Below are 13,836 nucleotides of genomic sequence, written 5' to 3'. Positions count from 1 at the left end.
ACTCATATTACAACTACAGCTTGCCTCATGGTAGTTACTGCACGTTAGCCAAGATGTGGGGAAAAATACATTCATTGTCCAGTGAAGACAAGGCAGCTGAAAATTAATAAGATGAACTTGCTATGACATTGGCCAGATTTAATTAATTTTATGAATAAACAGAGGGACCAGCTTAGCATTTCAAGGGACATCAAACTAATGTTAATGTTGAACTTCTGATCCATCCATAAAAATGCAAACTCTTAACAGTTTGCATCTTGGAAAAAAATAAGGAGTTTGATATTGCTTTGGTATTTTGTTTTCTAGAACACACCCAAAAATTTACTTTAAATGGACAGCTGTTATCCCCAAAGTTATTTATGTTAGCCATCTCACTCCTGCTACTCAGGCAAACCTTCAGGGAAGGGAAGTGGGACAGGAAGAAAAAGACCAGAGGAAAAAACAACTAGAAGCAAAGCAAACAGTAAAATATTGAACCTCCAATACAGGACTACAGAAGAAAAATGCCAAATATGAAATTAAACCATTGCCAGACACTGCTGGAATCATCAACACAACTTAATTCAAAGTTCAGGTTCTCATACGTGGTCCTCAAATGAAAAAATAACCGATTCGAGTTCCCTGGTCTCCACTTGTTGTAAATAGTTGCAAAACACAAACCATTTTCTTTACACCTATAACTTCTGCTGAGTTCAGTAGTTCAAAAAGTCTCATTATTGCAGTTGATAAGACAGAATTACAACTCTGGGCTTGACATTGTGGAGTGCCTCATTACACACTGTCACAGACATCACAGGACGCACCACAGATTTCTTCGTCAAGGAGAAATAATGAGCTGTCCTGGGTCCACAGTGTCTTTTACAGCCTCCCAGATGTTTGCATGCATTTCTTTCATTTTTTTTTGTTTTGCACTTAAAACACCCCCAAACCTGTATCAACTAAGTAATGAAAAATAAACCTTTATTAGCATAAACCTGATAAAGATCAAAATGCCAAGACTGCTGACAAGGCACAGTAATGGAAATAATCTGTTTATTCAGCATTCTGTTTTGATAATATGGGATGCACTCGGATTCCTTCCACAATTCCCTCCTCATTAACATCCTGTCCATTTTGCCGCAGGCCATGACGTAGTCTCCGATAATAGTTTTGGCATATGTTTCCTAAGGAAAGGCCCCGGCCACCCTTCTGTTGGGCGGATGTCGATTGTGTTAATGTTGAAGATGCACATGCACCGCCTCCTGCTGGGTCTGCGCCTCAGCAGTCACCTGACCTGTCACTATCACTTAATACCAACCATCAAACATCATACACAGACACTACACATCTCTGTAAATCGGCAATGCATGTATGTGCATGCTATTCATATATATATACATACATACTCACACACCAGGCATGCACTTGAAGCACACAGCTGAAATGCACTATAGATTGTGGTGACAAGAAATCACTATCACCCCCTGAAATCTTAAGGAAAGGGCAAAAAACACCTCAGGGAAAAGGCAAGCTCTTTCAGTCCCATCATCACAGAGCCTCATGTACAGCGGCCAGTGTTACACTTGCTTAAGGCTGCTGCTTCCGTATTTTTTTTTTTTCCAAGAGAGATGCAGTAGTAGCACGCGTGTCATTTTAATGCAAAACCATAACAAAGTCTTCAGCAGTGATAAGACAAAATGAGTTCCCAAATGCATCGGTTGGAGTGCTGATCCTCAATAAACAGGATAACCAGAGATAAAAAGCCAAACATTCCTCCTTGGCCACTTCTACATCAGCAAATTAAACAGTACCAAGGAGCAATCCCGGACAGCAGCCTTGCATTGTCTCTGCAGTTCAGTTATTAGACAAGTCCTTGGTACAGGTTTGGCACAGGCTTGCCAGCACTCTCCCCAGCCCCACAGGGGAAAAACACAGCCCAGGGATAAATCCTGTAACCCAGTTTGGATGGGGCCACCTTCTCTCAGAGAGCAAGTGTTGTATGATAAGTTCACGGGCTGTCCCTGCCCTCAGTGCCAGACGATGCTCCCAGGTGCATTTAACTTAGTACAGACACAGCCTTTCTGTCCACCGCCAAGCAGACCTCTGGTTTAATACAGGTACCAGATCTCTCTTAAACATGGAATAACGTCATAGTATCATTTCCGACTAGAATTTCACAACATTCCCTACCAGGTGAAACAAACTATGTCTTAGCTCCATCATACAGCCCTGTGAAGAACATCCAACTGGACAATATATAGAAAAGCAAGAATCTGCCATATCCAAGTGCATTCCTTACCCAGCATTCCAAAACAAGAGGTATTAACAGCAAAACTGATGCTGGAACAACATGTAGAGGAATACAAAGGTGCCAAATGCAAAGTACCATGTCTATGTCCTTAATTAAAAATAATATCTAAAAAAAAAAAAAGGAGCCCCTAACCCTGGGCTCAGCTCTGGGCCCCTCGCTGCCAGAGGGACGCTGAGGGGCTGGAGCGTGTCCAGAGCCGGGCAGGGGCTGGGGAAGGGGCTGGGGCACAGGCTGAGGGGGGAGGCAGCCTGGAGAGGAGGGGGCTCGGGGGGGCCCTGATGGCTCCCTACAGCTGCCTGACAGGGGGCTGTGGGCAGGGGGTCGGTCTCTGCTCCCAGGGAAGGAGCGACAGGAGCAGAGGGAACGGCCTCGAGCTGCGCCAGGGCAGGGTTAGGGTGGGGGTGAGGGGACATTTCTGCCCTGGAAGGGTGGTCAGGCACCGGCACAGGCTGCCCGGGGAGGGGGCACCGGCACTGGGGGAGTTTCAGAAACTTGTAGATGCTCAGGGACAGGGTTTAGTGGTGGCCTTGGCAGTGCTGGGTTAAGTGTTGGGCTTGTGATCTTAAAGGTCTTTTCCAACTGAAATGATTCTATGATTTTATGCTTCTATGTACACATACATGCAATTTAAACACCTTAGCACTCACAACATTGTAGCAATCTCGGAGTTGTTGTTCATGCCTACCTAGGGACAGGTAATAGACTTCTGCAGGACCTAAAATCCTACTGGGGGAAAGGAAGACTAATTGTTAAGGTCCTAAAGCAGTGTCCAGAGGATGGAATTCACAGCTGCTTTCATGCTGGATTGGGATTTCTGGAACCTGCTCATCCACAGTTCATTTCCCTTGATGACACCCAGATGAGAAGCCGCCAGTTTCACTGTGCTACCATGTCCCCCTTGTGCTGCTGAACCAGAAGATGCAGCAAGCTGGAGTTAGAAATTACAGAAAGCTGACAAAGAGCAGCCTAGACTTTATTTTCTGGAGGTAAGCAAAAGGAGTGAAAAATGGGCAGTGAAGTTTGCTTCAGGATTTTACATTTTTCCAAGTAGGAAAAAAATGCAGTAGAATTTCTCACAGAAATCCAACTCTAACTACTCCATGCCTGTGTGCCTTCAAATCCATAACTTTGTATTCTCATCTTCAATAAATACATGGGTATCGGTTTGAACAAACCAAAAAATGAGGCAACTTGATCATCTCCTTCCCAAATTCTTTCTACAGAGTTGCATATCTTCACATTCTCTCATTAAAGCAATTAAGCAACTCAATAGGGCAACAGATACTAGTAAAGATGCCAATACTGATATTGCTTCTCAATCTACAACCCTAACCTGTGTTTACAATGCTTTAGTGTAGCATCAATACTAAATCACAGCCAAAGTACAAATTCTCCCGCTGTTGCTCCTTTCCACACTCACCCTCCTTTCCTCGCCTCACCCTTTACGAGTGGGTGAATTTGCGTCGCAAAACTTATTTTGACAGAGACAGGGCAAGGGCTGTAATATGGCACAAAAATTCCTTAAAAAACAAGCAGGATGGGCATTTCTTCCTAGTACTATCCATCTCAAGATTGCAGGTGCTGAGTTGCTGTTTTGTGTTGTTTTTCCTAAAGCTGCATCGCATTTAATCCCATGTTCGGCAACACCCCTGTGAACTGCTGACCTTTCTTTAAACAGCCATAGATTATCCCCAAAAGTGAAGCCCTTTTCAATGAAAATGGTTGCTCCGTCATATCTATAATTTAGAGAGGAAATAAGACAACACAGACAGGAAGGAAAGTATGGCAAGATACAGAAGCAAACATGAGAAAACTGTAAGTAGAGAGCCTATGTATAAATTCTAGACCAAAGCAAAATTCCCTATTTCAAAATATACCACTTGCAAAACTACCTGTATTTCAAAGGACAATATTCACCTGCTCTTTACAGTACAGGGCTATAAGAAATAACAGTTGAGAGATATATTTTAGATACAATAAAAAAATATGCTTTGAAGCCAACAGTGTAAAACATTACAGCGAGTCAGCTGCAAAGCAAGCTGAAGGTCTGGCCTCCTTCCCTCTTCATGCGTGTTGCAACTCCTCTAAGGTGGTACAGAAAACCCAATGCAGAAAGCCAGGCATGAGAAATGTCGCTCACCAACGCCTGTTTTGGTTACATTTCCCACCACCAAGCAGACAGGAAATGTTCTCAGGCTCACAAAGAGGCAAACAGAAGCCGGAGCTAAAAGTAGACTTTTTTTCTTGCCCCCCCAACGCCTGCACACTATTACTCTGAAAGAACGGAAGCCATATGGGGATCAGGTTATTATTCAGCTACTTACCGCCTTCAGGTGGCTCCAAATTAAAAAGAAAGATTGCCAGCAGATGTACCCTTCTACTCTATCTCTTCTTCATATGGCATGTTACATTATTACATCGACACCCATCTGCATGCTCTACGCAAAGGTATGCCAGCATTTCATTAGCCAACCTTTTTTTTTTTTTACCCCCCTTTAGGAGCTCAGAGGTCAATAGCAGAGCTGAAAAAAAAATAAAATATCACTCTGGGCTTCACGACCACAGTCTTTTTTTTTTTTTTTTAAGGAAAAATCCAAAGGAGTTTCAGATTTATTTTTTGAAGCTGCTGCACCTGGAGCACGGCGATTGTGGCATGGGTATCTCCCCAAGAGCTCCGTCATCTCCTGCATCACCTGTCTCTGCTGTAACCACCGCAGTGCCTTGCCTGTCTTTGCTTGTCCCTGGAGTCATCAGATGAATTTGCACTTCTGTGGGTCCTTAACATCCCACCAATCTTAAAGGAAATTTCAAAGGAAGCACTCACTGAAATGAACCACTGATCCAGATTTTGAAGTTTAATTACATCCAGTCCAGTATCTTCTTGTTCACACTTAAGGCTATCGGTGCAATTACTGCTCAGAGAGCAGGTTTCCGCGGGCAGTGAATTGATAATGTGAACAAATGGGTACATGCAGTAAACATGCTGAATTTAATAAGTAACAATGATTAGCACTCTCTCTCATTTTGCTTTTGTTTTGTGGCTAGCTAGACAATAAGAGAAAGCCGCTGTTTGCAAACAAATTTTTGTATCAGATAAGTGCACAGAAAACTAACACAGACCTCTCCAATTATATGTATATATACACTAAATATATGTGATGTTCAAAACATCTCAAAGACACAAAATAATTGATGATGCAAACTTGACCTACTGTGGTGCTCACTGGCAATTCATATCCGCTTTAAGACATGAAAAAAAAATAATGAAGAAAACTATGGGTATAATATATCAAACTCAAGAACTCATTGGTTTACTTATGTCTTCGTAACCTTGCAGGCTGATTTGCAACTACTGCAGATTTGCAGGAGTAGAAAAATACATGTAAAAACAACCAGGCAAAATACATCCAGAACACTAACCTCAGGGCATCTTAGTGTAAGCATTCCTCTGTTCACTCACACAAACAAAAAGATTCATCGCCAGTAATGGGTACGGCTGAAAACCAGAAGCACAGCTGAAGTTTCAGAATACAATTTCCCCATGTGTATATATGAATTATTTGATGTTTTCTTAGTACAAAGAACAAAAAGTAGTAAACATTTTATCTGATGCTGTTCATTACACACTATAATCAGAACTATGCTACAGCTCCATGGAAGTGAAGCTGAAGGTTAAATTTGGGAATGCAGCAGGAGAACCTTTCAGCTGTGAATATTGAGGCAGGTTCCTCTTGAATTCCTGTTTTTCTTTTAGTTCTGCAGCTGCTCATGAACCTTCCAGAATTTGCTGCTGAACACTAGCTACAGAAGACTTTAGAAATACTAATATACTATTTTTAACTACACGAAAAACAACTTATATGAAAAAAAAATCATGTCAATATTATTTCCAAGGTGGACTGGTTGTTCTCATCCATTGAAATCAACTTCGAAACATTCTCCTCCAGGCTCTATTATCCAGTCCCCACTGTTGAAGCATCCTTAAAAATCACTCGGTGCAATTGAGGAAGGTCCACATTCTCCAGCACAAGTGTCCTTATAGTATAGAGCTCTGAATAGATTTGGAAGGCACTATGCAAGTCAACACACACTTTACAGTAACACAGGCTTAGATCATGGCAGTATTACATGAACTTGGATTTTTGGTGCAGAACAGCATCCCAAATCAAACACGCAGAGAATTGTTTGAGCTGGCAGGGAGCTTCAAGACAATCTGGTTCCAACCCCCCTGCCCTGGGCAGGGACACCTTCCACCAGACCAGGCTGCTCCCAGCCCCATCCCACCTGGCCTTGAACACTGCCAGGGATGGGGCACCCACAGCTGCTCTGGGCAGCCTGGGCCAGCACCTCACCACTCTCATAGCAAAGAATTTCTTCCTAATATCTAATCTAAACCTGCCCTCTTTCGGTTTAAAGCCATTCCCTCTTGTTCTGTCACTACAGGCCCCTGTCAGAAGCCCCTCTCCAGCTTCCTGGTACCAGTACTTTAGGTACCTGCAGGTCCTGTAAGGTCTCCCTTGAGCCTTCTCTTCTCCAGGCTTAACAACCCCAACTGTCAGCTTCTCTTCACAGCAGAGGGGCTCTAGCCCTCTGATCATCTTCATGGCTTCCTCTGGACCTGCTCCAACATGTCCGTGTCCTTCCCATGTTGGTGGCCCCAGAGCTGGATGCAGCGCTGCAGGGGGGGTCTCACCAGAGCGGAGCAGAGGGGCAGAATCCCCTCCCTCGCCTGCTGGCCACGCTGCTGGGGATGCAGCCCAGGGCACGGGGGGCTTTCTGGGCTGCGAGCATACATTGCTAGGCCATGTTGAGCTTTTTGTCCACCAGCACCGCCAAGTTGTCCTCCTCAAGACAGTTCTCAATCAATTCTCCACCCAGACTGTATTTGTGCTTGGGATTGCCCCAACCCTGGTGCAGGACCTTGCACTTGTCCTTGTTGAACTTCATGAGGTTCACTCAGGTCCACCTCTCAAGCCTGTCAAGGTCCCTCTGAATAGCATCGCTTCCCTCCACTGTGTCAGCTGTACCACACAGTTTGGTGCTGTTGGCAAACTGGCTGAGGGTGCACTCAATCCTGGTGTCTGTGCTGACAAAAAAGATGTTGAACAGCACTACTGGTCCCAGTACGGACCCCTGAGAAACACCACTCATCACTGGTCTCCACTTGGACATTGAGCTGTTGATTGAAACTCTGTGAGTGTAACCATCCAGCTGATTCCTTATCTACCAAGTGATCTATCTGTCAAATCCATGGTCTCTCCAGTTTAGAGACCAGGATGATGTGTGGGACAGTGTCAAATGCTTTGCACAAGTCCAGGTAGATGACGTCAGTTGCTCTTCCTTTATCCACCAACACTGTAATCCTTCCAAAGGTCATCAGGTTTGTCAGGCAGGTTTTGCCCGTAGTGAAGCCTTGTTGGCTGCCACCAATCACCTCCTTATTTTCCATGTGCCTTAGAATGGTTTCCAGGAGGACCCACGCCATGAATTTGCCAGGAACAGAGGTGATACTGACTTGCCTGTAGATCCTCAGGTTTCTCTTTTGTTTTTTCTTTTTAAAAATAGGGCTTATTTTTCCCCTTTTCCAATCAGTGGAAACTTCACCAGACTGCCACAGCTTCTCAAATACGATGGAAAATGGCTTAGCAACTTCATCTGTCAGTTCCCTCAGGACCCACAAATGCATCTCATCAGACCCCATGGATCTGTGCACCTTCAGGTTCCTTAGACGATCTCAGAGCTGATCGTCTCCTGCAGTGGGCAGTTCATTCTCCCCATCCCTGCCTTTACCTTCTACAACTTGGGCGGTGTGGCTGGAACATTTGCCGGTGAAGACTGAGGCAAATAAGTTGTTGAGTACCTCAGCCTTCTCCATATCCTGGGTAGCCAGGTCTCTGTTTCTTTCTGGAAAGGACCCACACTTTCCTTAATCTTCCTTTTATCATCAACATACCTATGGAACCTTTTCTTGTTGCCTTTGATGTCCCTGGCCGCATTTAATTCTATCAGGGCTTCAGCTTTCCTAACCTCACCCCTGGCTGCTCAGACAATTTCTTTGTGTTCCTACCAGGCCGCCCATCCTTGCTTCCACACTCTGTAGGCTTCCTTTTTGTGTTTGAGTTTGTCCAGGAGCTCCTTGTCCATCCATGCAGCCTGCTGGCATTTTTGCATGACTCCCTCTTTGTTGGGATGCATCACTCCTGAGCTTGAAGGAGTGATACTTGAATACCAATCAAATTTCTTTGCCCCCGCCTTCCTCCAGGGCTTTATCCCATGGAGGGATGGGATACCCTACCAAGCACATCCCTGAAGAGGCTGAAGTCTGCTCCCCTGAAGTCCAAGGTAGCGGGCTTGCTGTGCACTGTCCTCACTGCACTAAGGATCTTGAACTCCACCATTTCATGGTCATTGCAGCCAAGGGTGCCCTTGAGCTTCACATTCCCCACTAGTCCCTCCTTGTTGGTGAGAACAAGGTCCAACATAGCACTTCTCATTGGCTCCTCTATTGGGGAAGGAAGTTACAATCAATGCATTCCAGGAGCCTCCTGGATTGCTTATGCCCTGCCGTGTTGTCCCTCCAACAGATACCGGGGTGGTTGAAATCCCCCATGGGGACCAGGGCTTGTGAACATGAAGCTGTTCCTCTCTGTCTATTGAGGACTTCATCTGCTCAGTCTTCTGAGCAGACCCCCAGTGTAATGTCACCTGTCCCTGCCCTCCCTTTAATCCTGACCCATAGGCTCTCAGTCAGCTCCTCATCCATCCACAGGCAGAGCTCCACGCACTCCAGCTGGTCACTGACATAGAGAGTGACAGCCCCTCATCTCCTCTTCCTAAAGAGCCTGTATCCTTCCATTCCAACACTCCAGTCGTAGGAGCCATCCCACCACATCTCCATCATGCCAATAAAATCATAGCCCTGCACATGTGCACGTCTCTAACTCTTACGTATTCCCCATGCTATGTGCGCTTGCATAGGGGCATTTAAGTTGGGCCCCTGATGGAGCTGACTTACTGGCTGGAATTCCTTTGTGCTGCTCTTCAGGTGCTTTCCTGCTGCTCTGCCATCCCTCTCCAGGCTCTGGACATCTATTGATGGCACTGGTATCGAACTGGTAGGACTGGGATGGATTGAGGTGCCCCTCCCCCAGCAACTGTAGTTTAAAGCCCTCTTCACCAGCTTGGAAAGCCTATGAATGAAGATGCTTTTTTCTCCTGTCAGATGGGCCTCATCAGCCCCCAGGAAACCAGGTTTCACCAAGTCCCACAGCCTTAGCAGCCAAACCCCTGGCTGTGGCACCAGTTGTTTAACCATTTGATTCGCCAGATTCAACTGGCCCTTTCAAACCCCTTCCCTTCCCAATCTCCTGTAGAAATTGCTCTGATCCTACACTTGTAAATTACTGGACTGTAGAACAGATAATTGGTTGCAGAAGGTGACCATAGAACAGAAAATTGGGTGCAGGAGGTGGCCATACTGACAAGGAGAAGGAGCAGTCATCGTGTGGCACTTCTGGACACATGAGGTCCTACAATACAACTAGAGGTGTTAAAGATACTATTGTAATCATTCTGTTGCTAAGGCACCCATTTTGCAACAGCGCTGAGGCTGAGAGAACCACAGACACTGCAATTGTTGTTGGATGCATCTTGCCCACCCCACTACTCCGGTGCCCAGCACTTCAACAGTTTTGAGCTGGTGCTTGGCTAGACCTAGGTTCCCCACCCCCTGCAAAAATATCTTCTGTCAAGGACATGCTGCCTACCCTGCCTTCCTCCCCGCTGCCACACAGCCTCTGTGCCAGGGGGTTGGATGAGCTGCTTGTATCTCCTGAGCCTTGTAGCAGCAGGGGAAGCCACCCAGGAACGGTCAGCTCTCAGGCCTCCCGGAGGAAAGATGAGAGAGCTGGGGGGGAGCAAAGACTCCACCAATCAGTCGGTCATTTCCTCTGGCTGACAATATGCAATATTCCTATAAATCCGTCTTCTGCAGGACAAGACAATCACCTGAAGAGCTGAAATCTATATGTGACACTCAGGGCACAAGCAAGGCTGAGACATCCAGGTAATATCAGAGGTACAATTACCCACGGAGGGGAAGCAGCCAGGAGGATGATAAGTACCAACAATTTGCCTATATAACAACAGGAGACAAAGAGCCATATATCTTGAGCAAAATAATGTCTCGCTTCCTCCAAGAAATTGAACTATAATCTCAGCTGACAAAGTATGAACTTTAAAGTATAATTTTAGCATGAGGAATAATCTTACTGCCAGCATTTCTTCTGAGCTGCATCTGCCTGGCTTTCCGGTCGCGTCAGCCGGCTGTTCAGAGATGCTCGGGCAGAGCCGGTTTGAGCAGGGACAGGGGAAAGGGTCCTGTGACAAAACCCACATGAAGTCCAGGTCTGTGTTCATCGCCTCCTGTGGAAGTAACAGAATTAATTATTGAGCTGCTCGTCCTTTGAACCTCAAGGGTTATGATCTGAACAAGAATACACCCTGTCACTGAAGCACAGATGCTGAAACTTTAAGGCTGATTCCCTTCCTTAAAGGGAATCAAAACACCCTGATGGCACCTGGTGAACATTAAAGCCAGATTTGATTTCAAAGTCAGAAGCCCTTGGGAAAAACAGAGGTCACATTTGTCAGGTCACTCTTTGCTCTCCAAACATTGCTTTCTTCCCTTCTTTCTTTGTGTTTTCATTAACACTATCAAGCCTGACAAATATTTATCTTCTTTTTTTTCCATTTCTTCTCCCTCTCTCCCTGCCCCCCTCCATTCCCTGCCATCTGTACCAGCCTGCACCACCCTCACTGTGTGAAAACCTGATTAGGAGAGTGAGCTCGTTCGTATGATAAAGTAGCAAACCAGAGCTGGTACGGCCAAGCATGTGTGACCCCTCCGTGCCCATTGCACGGCCACTCTCCTGTGCTTCAGCCTGCAGGTCAGCACCCACACAACGTTAGCCACATGCATGGAAAGCCTTCCTGCACCTTCAGGTGGGGCCACCACTGCCCAATGGCTCCCAAGTGCGAAACAAGCAGGGACAAGCTTCTGTAGGAAAGGCAAAAACCCTGACACTGAGGCAGCTGGTCCAGGAGTTTGTTTGCAGAAAAAACCCCAAAGGGATGGGGTGGGGAAAGAAGAAACTTCTCCCTGTGGGAAGATTCTTCCCAACTGTTTGGCGGTGGTGAGTTCACATCCTAAAACCAGAAAGACTCAGATCCCTTTCACAGAAGTCACACCAACAAAGAGTCCTGTAATATATATGTAATATTATGTAATATGCAATATATGGCAATATTCAATTATACACTTGCTAAGTCATTACCTTCCATCACCAAGCAAAACTGTTTCAAAGCTGGAAATACCCTGCAGGAGTTTGAATTGCTCTGCCGTATCTAAGGACTGTGCACAGAACTGAAGCCACCTCCTCTCCTGTGTCTGGGCGCCTATGTCTATTATTATCTGTAGGTGAAATGGAGCAGCATGAACACTGTTGGCATGGCAATATAAGGGGAATTTGTTCCCAACTAGGCCCTTACCCTGTAATTTTTACATGTCTGCGAACACACTGAATCAGAAAGGCCACAATATTTTAAAGGATGAAAAAGTCTTTTTTGTTGTTGTTAAGAAAATAATATATAGAAAAGATTATTATAGAAAGGATTTCTATAATGATTACCACCACTCTCTTAGAATCTTGCTTTCTTCTTACATGTAAAGATTAAATAATTAGATAAGCCATTAAATTTAAAAGTTGAATTCTCTGAGTTTCTTCTTACACTTCTTCATCAGCAAGGTTTGGACTGCAACTGGAAGGCTGGTGCGCATGCATGCTGTCCCCAGGGCACCCAGGGGTGGAGTGCTACAGATAGATTGATATTAGATACCCTAAACTCCATTTCTAGAGAGACACTAAACTTTTGAAACCCCAGCCCCAAACGGTGGAGGCATCACTTCATCAGCATTCTGAGAGCATGCTGAGAACTGGAGACACCTACCTACTGCCCCAGTGCTCCTTGGATCCCCTCCTCTGCCCTCTGGCACAAGTCCAAAGAATAACTTGTTCCAACAAACTATGTTAATTTAGCAAAATCAAGGTTCTTTACACAGATACCCTATTTGAAGTGCCAGAAGCTGACACCAAATTCCTCTCTCATATTTCTTCATACAACCCAGAGCCACGCTACTAAATTTCCAGGGGTTAATTAAGCCAGTGATGCCCATCCACACTTCCCAGGGCACAGGGGGACAGAGTTGGCCTCACACTCCATGGCAGAGGTGGTCCAAGTACATAGGACTTGGAAAAAGCCAGCAGCTCCACTTGGGGAAGCACAGAGTATTTCCACTTCATACAGTTAATTTATTTACAGCTAGGCGCTGGTCTACTACAAACCACAGACGCCCAAATAAAGAGGGTTGGGTAGGGTGAGTGTGCGTGTGCTCTGGGTTCGTCTTTCAAGGAAAGAAAACAAGGTGCAATATTGGTGTTTCAAAAAACCCCAACGCTAAAAGGACCTGAAAGCAGTGGCTTTGCAAGAACTTTACCCAACAGCACAGCATCTGTCTGCTTGAAAAGAACTCCCCAGTCCTTGGCTCGCAGCTGATCTAGCCAGATTTCCTTCTGGCTGGATGCAGCCTTGGTCTTCCCTTTCTCCCTCTGCAACACCTGTAACTGGTTGACAATTTTAAGAGCACGGCACAAGGCAGGGGGTTTTGCACAGAGATCTGAAATTTTCTGCAGAATCATCTCCCTCACTTTTCTTCCCCTCTGCTCCACCCCAGCGTACCTGCAGGAGGAAAGGATGGGTATCGGTGGTCTGAGTGCTGGAGCTGTATGTTTCACATCAAAGACTGTAATTTATTTTGGGAGGTAGACCTGTTGTATTCGGAACACATACTAGGTGCCCGTGGCTGACCTGTGGCATCATGTCACCTGATGTCACTGTGAGCTCACACACCTGCTCCAACGGTGCAAAGAGCTGAGGGTTTTCCCTGATTGATGTGTGCAACTGCTTCTCGGGGCTGTGTGGGTGAAGGATGTGGGCTGGCTCCAGCAGCACACCGACCTGAACTTCCCCCTGACATTGCACAAGGAGGAGACAGACCGAGACTCATACCTGCCCACCCACACAGACAAACCAGCAGATATAAAAACACATGACCTTAAAAACGAGGACATGATCAAAGAGAGAGGAACGTCTCTCCCTTTTTCTTTTTCTTCCCTCTCTCACTAGCACTGCAAATAAGTCATGCATGAAAATAGCCCATAAAAGCAGAGGGCTTGGCTTTACCTCTGGTGAGGCTCTGCTGACTCAAATCAAGTTACACACAAACTCAGTTGGCCTGTTGCCTTCACCATGTTTGCCACCACACTCCTCTTAGCAGCCTCCTAGAAAATCCCTCAGAAATTTATAACTCTCCATTTGTCTATTTAACTCCAAAAGAAAAAGGAAAAAGGGAGGGTGGGTGGAAAAGAAAAAAAAGATTGCACTTCTGTCTATATAAAAAGTACAAGTTTGGCTTAAGAAAGTATCTG

General features: G+C 45.6%; 1 protein-coding gene across 3 annotated transcripts in view; it reads right to left on the bottom strand.

Annotated features, from left to right (window-relative positions):
- Nucleotides 1-13,836, bottom strand: part of LOC308061452 (uncharacterized protein) — a 296,800-nt gene that overhangs the window by 67,851 nt on the left and 215,113 nt on the right. For all 3 annotated transcript variants that reach the window (XR_013927233.1, XR_013927234.1, XM_080381414.1), the window contains one exon: nucleotides 10,562-10,714. The gene's annotated coding sequence lies outside the window, so the exon portion shown is untranslated. The remainder of the gene's footprint in view (nucleotides 1-10,561; nucleotides 10,715-13,836) is intronic.

Source organism: Falco punctatus (genome assembly GCF_963210335.1).
Source record: "Falco punctatus genome assembly, chromosome: 3".
NCBI lineage: Eukaryota > Metazoa > Chordata > Aves > Falconiformes > Falconidae > Falco > Falco punctatus.
Note: the sequence above shows the minus strand (reverse complement) of the source record. Positions and strands in the feature narration are given on the sequence as shown.